The following is a 9,284-nucleotide window of genomic DNA, read 5'->3' as shown; positions in this document are numbered from 1 at the left end:
ACCGCTCTGCGACCGTCCTGTGAGACTCGGGCCTACCACCACTCATTCAACCACCTCCGAAGCGAGGCCGCCTCCGACTCGTTGTTTGCTGCCGAGCGAACGGCTATTCATCAACGATAACAAACGGTTCGGGAAATAAATACATGGTGACAGAGCCGACGATCTTGTTTTGGAACGAAACTTCTGCCAATCCGTGAACATCTTGACAGGCGCGCTGTCAACTTGGGAACAAGATGGGAGAAGAAACATAGATCATCATTAGGATGTGCGGGCTGCTTCCTATCTTACTCAGGTGCCGGTCAACGTGAGTACTTCGACGGACCAATCAGCCGCGGACATCTCCAGCTATGCTTGACGAAAGCATGCGGCTGTGTTCTATATCGCACCCACGATAAGGCAGCCAGGATCGCGTTTCTGCCTGCCCCCCGCGGACATCCTCGAGGGATAGAAAACTAGACTATTCCATTGAGACAGTCCACCAAAAGGGACACGGAAATATCATTTTCATCAGTCGCACGTATGAGCTTCGCGCCCGTTCAGAGCGACAGGATTCGGGAAATTACTTGACTAAATCGTGGAGCGGCGGGCATGTCGTCAAGATGTCGACGGTCGCCGACGAAAGAAAAATCATCAGAATAATTCCTCTTGTCAAAAACTCCTGAAGTTTCCTAGTTCCGTACGGAGGAGTTTGCCTGCATCGAAATTTGACCAGGATCGCCGACATGATGTCATTGTAGAGGTCGCAAATGACTTGTGTGGCACGCATTTCGACATCCACAGGCCTCTTCAGTAAACCTCGTCAGGCCACTTGTGCTGAACGTGTGAGTGATGCAACGAGATTCGCGGAAGTGGACAAGGCGGGTCCAGAATCTGTTTGGCTAGACTCCATTGTTCGTCCTCGATTTCTCAGTAACCTAACAGAGGAGCAGCAGGTCCTTTACTCGGAATTCTATCGAACGCTAAGATGATGCTACTCAATAGGCGGAGAGGCTATCTGGAGGCCGCGGCATTCGATGGGGACAAATCTGAGCATGGTTTCATCGCCGAGATGCGTGACACATCCCACTGTCTGAGCTCCTCGCGTGCTCGACTGTCAGCCGCAATCCAGGTGGCACCAAAGAACTGCTCAGCCATTCAGTTAGTGTGCTATATTTGAAGCCGCAAGCGAGCGTGAGTGGATAGGCCAGACGATACTTCATCTCGAGGACAGATGTTCGTTCACCGCTCTGCGACCGTCCTGTGAGATTCGGGCCTACCACCACTCATTCAACCACCTCCGAAGCGAGGCCGCCTCCGACTCGTTGTTTGCTGCCGAGCGAACGGCTATTCATCAACGATAACAAACGGATCGGGAAATAAATACATGGTGACAGAGCCGACGATCTTGTTTTGGAACGGAACTTCTGCCAATCCGTGAACATCTTGACAGGCGCGCTGTCAACTTGGGAACAAGATGGGAGAAGAAACATAGATCATCATTAGGATGTGCGGGCTGCTTCCTATCTTACTCAGGTGCCGGTCAACGTGAGTACTTCGACGGACCAATCAGCCGCGGACATCTCCAGCTATGCTTGACGAAAGCATGCGGCTGTGTACCATATCGCACATCGCACCCACGATAAGGCAGCCCGTTGACTTGGTATTAAAGCTGAATATTTTTTTTGACGTGAAAACGTCTTTGTCGCAGGCTTTGCAGACCAATTCGATGTACTTCGTCCTTCAAGCATCAAAATCTTGTCCGCTTTTGGAGCCTTAAAATTCAGAAACTGCGGAGTTACGGATTATCCGAACTGCATCACTGGGTTGTAGATTGGCGGCAAAGTCTCCAGGTGCAATCGTTCGCGAGGCAGATCTATCATTCGATTTCTACAGTTGATTTTCCACATACCCCTGGATTCTGCACGAAAGCGTAAAAATAAGCGCGAATTATGGCTTAGTCCGTCAGTCTTCAGAAGGGAATTCTATGAGGCGAGGTCGGCGAGTGAGAGCCCGACAGAAGGCAGCAGACATGTAAGAGCGAGAACCTAAGGGCTTCTGATTATTCGATGAAAACTGCCAAAATCGAGATCGAGTCGGGCTTCGATCATTATCATGATTTGCTTGGGTGAACAACGAAGGTTTCCCAGAAAACCTAGTAGTTCTCCTGACTCGAGGCGAATCGAGCTTATCGACGATAGATGAGACCCTTTGAAGGGAGCTCCTGGCGACAGGAGCGGCACGACGAAGCACCTTCAAGCTCAGCGAGTGCGCGTGTCAACAGATTTAGGCTGTCATCGGGAGAATCACTTCAGGGGACGACTCAGCAAGAGTCGACTTCGGCTCCGGCTCCGAAGGTCGCCGTGGTCAGAAAAGCTGCGGTCGCGATCGAAGCCGGTACAGTGAGATCTGGATTCCATCATGATGACGAAATCATGCGATATTCTTACTACACTGCTGCATTGGAACGCAAACTCAGCAATTCCGGCGTGTCTTCCTCCAAAACGTGTACCGCCATGCTTGTAACATGGCTCCGCTTTCTGCGACATTTGAAGATTGTCAAGGCCTCCATTGCCACTCGGCTGATGTTCCACCGATGGGGACACAAATGTAATTTCAAGAAGCTAAACTCAGCTCAAACTTATCATAACTTATGATTACTTATCATATGGACGTCCCCTCCACGTCAAAAGTGAGGCTCAAACTTAACCGCGTTCCCTGGATGATGACGACCACGCGCTATATGTCGAACTGAAACCCAACAACATTCACCAATCGTCGTATCTTAGCGGGTTCGTCGAGGAAGCCGCAGTGAGGGTCCGAAAAGACTTCCTACTTCGGCAGCCTAAGGACCACAATGGGTATATAGGTGTGGCTTTCGATTCTAGATCCGTGAAGCGGAAAAACTTCCAAAACTCGATAGCCGGCGCAGTTTTCGATGATTATGCCGACGGGATTCAGGAGAGGTATCGAACCACGGAAACCATCTGTCGTAGAATGATTGAATATCGCAGCCCCGTCGGGCAATCAGTGGGCTCTAACCGAGCTTTCATGAAGTTCTAGTCATCCAGATCTGATTATCTAATCGTAGAGTTTCGAGATATCGGACTCGACTTGTGGTAAGTGGAGTAGCCGACCGGGAGTTTCGCACTGATATGATGATTGAATGACCATCTTCGACTGCGTGCCGTCCCTTCATCCCCTCTCTTCCCCGTTCCCTCTCCGGTTCCAGTCCTGGTTCGTTCGTTCTCCCGTCACTCCCCCCGCCCTCCCCCGCTCCGTCGCCGTTTTCCCTCTTTCATTTCCCCTTACCTTCTCTCAGCCCTCTTCCGATACCGTATCCTCGGTCTTCACCCGTTCGTTCCCCGATCTGTTCCCGATCTGTTCCCGATCTGTTCCTCGTGCCTATCCCCGTTCCATTTCTCTTTGCTTTTCCCGTTCCTGCGAAATTGCAGACAATCGGTCAGTTGCGCATCCACCTGGTGACTCATAATCAGGGCTAGAATATGCGCCCGGGGCAATGCGCCCCCGCCCACGCTACATCGTTATCTGGATACACCAGTTGTATTGTCGGAGACTTCCCAGAAAATGCATTGACTCAACCGACTGACCAGATACCAGAGAGAGCAGCGGGTCACGCGGTGAACGTAACCACGGTCAGTCGACTTTCCCATCCGCGCAGTACATTCCTGGTGTTTCCTTTGGGAACCTGAGTGCTCGACATGATTAATACACGTTACACATCACCCAGATTTAGATGGGTTCATCTGTCCCCACTCTAGTCAGGCCTTACGGCAGCTCCATAGCGGGTCCCTTGTAAGCGGCCATGGTTCCCATGACGGAAGCCGCATTACCTCTCTGTACGCAAATTGATAGCCGTTGGTAGAGGTACTCTCGTGCTCGCCTACATCCCGTCGCTTCTTCGATTAATTGACCCACTGTATCCAGCAGTCTCTGCGTTACGGGGCCAGGGCCGCCGAGAGTCTCGAACGCCAGCGGGCACACGACGTAGTTCGCGGCGAGATCCTCGTACTTCTGGAGTTTGAGCGTTTCCGCTCTGGCTCCCGCGAAGCCCGCTCTGAGACTTCCGGTGTCGACATATGAAGGGGCTAGAGTGTCGACTACCGTTCCGTCCCATACCAGGGCCTTGCCTCTCTCGAACGGAATCAGCGTCAGGCCGTCCGGTCGTCTACCATCCGCTCTGCAAAGCCCCTGAGGTTCCCTCAGGTTCGGAATCTGGGCGCTGCGCAACGCGCGGCCGAAGGTGTCATTGATTTGGGAGTGTCGTGACCACCTCCCGGCGCTCATTCTGCAGGAGAGACCGTGAGCGCCGTCTGCGCTGACCAGCCGTCCGCAGACGCAGGCGTGCGGGGAAACGATTCTCGCTCCACGATTCTCGGAGACCCGCGCAGATGCGGATCGTGTTGTCGTCGAGGAGCGTCCCGAGATTCGCGGAGGGCAGGCAGTGCAGCCAGTGGCTCGCGCCTGGGCTGCTCACTGCCAAGAGTCTCGCGCGATCGGCATTCGAGGAGGAGCTGTTCCGGAGGGCAGTCACCTGTTCCGAACATAGGATGGTGTCCCATTCTCTCTGTACTTTCTTCTTTTCGGGTACCGTTCTCCCGGGGGAACAGAAGCCTTCAACCAGAGACAGCTGGGACGAAGAGAATGAGGAGAAGGCCTCTTTGGAGAGTAGGTCCTTGACCATGCTCTCCGTCGAGTGCATCGAGGCCAGAATGCAGGGGGCCGCAAGGTCGCTCACTGAGCGAATACCAAGACCACCCATGCGGACCGGTAGTTTCGCCTGCTGTAGATGTTGACCTTCGAGCTCGATATTGAGGATTTTCACAAGGGCCCTGTCGAACATTTGATCCACCCGATTGAGTGTGCCGCTCTCCCCCTGAGTGTCAGCACATCGCAGCACGTGAAGAAAGCGAGCGCTGGACAGCGAGGAACGCAGCAGAAACAGGGCCTCGTGAGAACCTGTAAGTCCCAGTCTGTCCACCATGTGGCGGACCCTAGAAAGTTTTGCCTCAAGAATTGCCTCTGTGGCCTCTGCGAAGACAGGGGCCCCGAGTAGCTCTAATGTGCCTTTGTTGACAAGCCGGCAGCCTGGGAGGAGGTCGCGGATCGAGCGGACCGCTTGCTCCCTATCACCCTCGTCGAGCAGGTCAACGAAGACCTCACACTTCTCGGGGTTGAGGCGGAGGCCACTGACTCCCCCGAAGTCGAGAACCTTCCGGATGTCAGAGAGGACGCAATCCAAAGTTCCAGCAAGCGTACCGTCGTCCAGGTACCAGAGATTCAGGGGGGCGTTGAGTGAGTCGACCAGCTCTTTGGCCCCGAGGCAGAACAGAGCAGGCCCGAGTGGGTCTCCCTGCTGCACACCCGTGGAGGAGAGAATCTCGGTTCCGTCGTAGAAGAGACAGCTTGGCCGCGCGTATGAGCTGTGCACCAAGTGAAACAGGTCGGGCACAAGCTCCGAAGTCCTCTGGATCATGTAGTCACGACGAAGAGTATTGAAAGCGTTTGCGAAGTCTAGCTCCAGGAAAGCGCGGCAGGTATGGACCGCTGCTTCAAGTCCACCGGAGCGACCAACACCGAGCTGTCTTGGGCCCAAAGCAGAACAGATCGTGCCGAGGTTTTGCCTGCAGGCGATCTTAGCGGCCAAACGACGGAAAGTCAGTGAGCAGGCGATGTGTCGAAGAGACCCGTCTTTCTTCAGCAGGGCGAGAAGCGTTGCTCCGAAAACGACTGGGCGGACGGAGTCGGGCACTCTGCCTCCGCGTAAGAGATCGGTCAGGTGAGCAATGCTCTCCTTGAGTCGGGTCGCCGACTCACCAAGCTCGGGTGCCGTTAGGTCCTTCAAATGGCGCGGTCAGTAAACATTCACTTCCATTTTTCCGGTCTAGAGGTAGACTATGTCATTTTCGAACGATCAATGCCTAACTAAGAAAGGCCTGGAGTATGAGCGTCCGACAGGCCCTGGTACAGACGGGAGAGCTGGGAATCGATCGCGTTTTTTTTCGAAATTATTCCAATTTTCCCCCGGAGGAATCCCGAAGAGACTGGAATAATTTCGAAAAACTCGAAACTCCGGACTCTGATCGGAAGAAGTCGGGAGGCATAGATTTCGAGGCATTGAGCTTTATTTGTATATGAGAACATGAATTCTAAATCAGACAATCGATGTGCAGTTCTCTGAAAATTGCATGATTTGCGCAGAACTCCTCCTCACAGTACGCGCATCTGACGAAAGGCAGCTCGTTGCACTCGAGATGGGAGCACTGGGGCGATCTGATGGAGTCGAAGCAATATGTATGGGGAGAAATCCAAGGTCCCGGCTCCTGGTCCAAGTACCCAGCCTTGAAGAAAGCATAGCGTATCAGATTGCGGAAGCGCGGGGCAGCGAACTGGTATATCGAGAAAGACTGAAGAGCGAGATAATTACCGCGCTGCCAAACATTTATCTGCGTCTTCATGATTATAGTATCACTTATGTATCGCACGAAGGACTTGTACTGGCGAAAAAAATGGACATCTAAAGGCTGGATCTTCCCTGTACATCCTCCGGGGATGAGACTCTTCTCGAACTCGACGCCCGGCCTCTTGAGAGAGTTGGAAAGATCGTGGTCCCGATTGGCTGCCCACGAGTCCAGGAGTAAGAGAATCTTGCGCTGATCAGGTGGGACACTGGGCCAGAATACTTCTGTATAAAATGTTTTGAGTTCCTCCTTGTTCATGTTTGCACTTTTACCGGCAAAAGCTTTTATGTTTGCTGGGTCCGGCCGGCGAGATTGAGGGAATCTCCCTGACTGTTCCGCGACCAAGATGTACATCGGCCGGAGAATATCTCCTGCCATAGTAACAACCGGCATTATCATATAGCCATGAGTCGTTGCTGTCACCGATCCGACGACAGCGCGGACGATTTTCGTGCCCACAGTGCGCAAAGTACGATGGCCGTGAAGCTCTTTCTCGAAACGGCTTTGGTCTGCGTTCAGAACTTGGTCGCAGGATAAACCCTGCGAGATTATGGATTGCTTCGTCCTTTCCACGAAGTCACGGGAGATTAAGTCAAGACTCGCGTCCTTGTTTTTCCAATTCCGACCAACTTTGTGAGTAATGGCGCGGTCTACGATATTGTTCCGTTTCTTGAATCGATATACCCAAGACGCACTGGCTGTGAAAGCTAATGACTCATTTGGATCGAGTTCTCGACGGAGTTTATTGGCCCAGAGTTGCAGCGTTCGATCATGTATGATTGCACCTTCTGCGGCTTTTGTCCTGATTTCATCGAGAACGGCATGATTGATGGCACGGAAGGTTGGTCTGCTTGCCGAGCTGATTGTGAGATAGTTTCGGAGGATGCCCAAGTCAGTAATGTATCTGTATTGATGGTTCACGGATTTGAAGGATAAACGTTTCGAACGCGCTTGATTCGTCTTCGGATTCGTCGTCCAATATTCGGTCGCTTTCCGCTTATAATCATCCCACTCTTCCGCGGACATGTGCTCTGGTCTTCTAGTTCTCTTCTCGGGATCTGGCATAGAGAAATGCGACCCACTCGATGCCTCCGACGCGTCCGTTGGGGAGTTTCCGACCGATCCCTGCAAGTCTTCAAAATCTCCCCCTTCATTTCCCGAGTCCATCTCTTCGTCCCATGTGTCACCGATGCCGTCATCGAAACCCAGAGTGCGACAATCGTCCACAAATTCCATTTCACCACTCAACAATTGTTTGATTCGTCTGATCAATTCGGTTTCGTAGAGATTGGGAGAGCGGTATTCCACTCCAAATTGTTGGACTAGAACACCGACGACGACGGCAGGATCCATATTTTGTGCAATGCTTGGAATGGCAACAGAGAAGGGAGGTACAACCTTATTTCGATGGAACTCGCTTCAAATACGAAGAATCCACTGCTGCGGTGACAAATTCCGCTCTCTTCGATCACAGCGGTGCTCGTGTCGGTCTCTATAACACCTCTTCATCCTTTGTTGCTGTTCTAATCATTTGAATCATTTGAATCATACTCTTCCTTTTTGCGACCATTAGCCCGCGAAATATGGCCGTTGCGCCTTGGATTGATCTCGACAGGTTGGGGGTCCCGGGGAGAATCCGGAGCCGACACCTGCCTGTCGGACTTTTTGTATTTTAAGGATACGAGTATCTCGCGGTTTAATGAGGAATTGATATGACAATTGTCAATCATCATTATTAGGGCTGTGAATGGAGCGGTGGGGAATCGATTCCGGTCCCTAGACGGTTTTTCGAAATTATCGACGGCTGCAAGGGTTGAACCCACGCTGCCTCCCGCACGATACAACGTCAATGTGACCAGCACAAATCTGCTTTTAATGTGCAGACCGCTTTAACCACTTGGCTATCCGTCGTACGACGTTCGGAGCTCTCTCCGCGCACATTGCTTCGACTCCGTCGGATTGCCCCAGCACCCCCGTCCCGAGAGTGCGACGAGCTGCATGTCAGGAATCAGGAAGAGCTAGGCGCGAACCATGCCTTTCTCGGAGTATTGCTTATTGATTGAATGATCTCGAGTTCATATTCACGCATGAAAGTAGGGCATAATAATTGGAAACACGCGTCAAAATCGCTTCGGAATCGGGGTCCCGAGTGTGGAGTTTTTCGAAATTATTCCAATCCTCTCCAGATTCCTCCGGGGCAATACTGACGTGCTGTGGGAAAAACCGTGACCGATACCCAGGCTCTAACTACTATACCCGGCTTCGTCGGACGCTAATACTTCAGGCTTTTCTTAGTTAGACATAGGTCTTTCAGAAAATATATATGCCACCTCAAAACAGAAAAAATGAAAGAGAAGGTTTACTTTCAGCCCATCAGGGCCCGCCGACGAACTGTTCGGAAAGGACCTTATGCCCATCTCGACCTCTTCGGAAGCCGTTCTGCCCAGCCAAGTCCCAACAGGCCCGGGCGGGTCTGAAGCGTCGAGCGGCTCGTCGGGATGTCTCTCTTTCATCTGTCGTACAGAGTCGGCGGACCTCGGTGCGAAGCTATCCTGGGACAGTAGGGCCTGCACTGCGCCCGAAACGTCACCTTCTGCCAATTTCCTCGAGGATCGCCGGGCGGCCATCTCAGCCGTGGGACTCGATTGCTTCGGGCGTCTGTGACCGCCGAGCGTGTACTCGAAGCGGGCTCCGGCTTTGTAGGCAACTATGTTCCGACGAATTATTTCCGGCCAAGAATCACCGAGGGTTTTTTTGGGGGCATCTGAAGTACTACAGGAGCGAAGGCCAGAAGGCCTCTCCAAGAGTCTTCGTCATTGAGGGCGC

The sequence above is a fragment of the Galendromus occidentalis genome, unplaced genomic scaffold (genome assembly GCF_000255335.2).
Source record: "Galendromus occidentalis unplaced genomic scaffold, Mocc_1.1 scf7180000076365, whole genome shotgun sequence".
Taxonomy (NCBI): domain Eukaryota; kingdom Metazoa; phylum Arthropoda; class Arachnida; order Mesostigmata; family Phytoseiidae; genus Galendromus; species Galendromus occidentalis.
The sequence above is the reverse complement of the archived record's forward strand: the minus strand, read 5'-3'. Positions refer to the sequence as shown.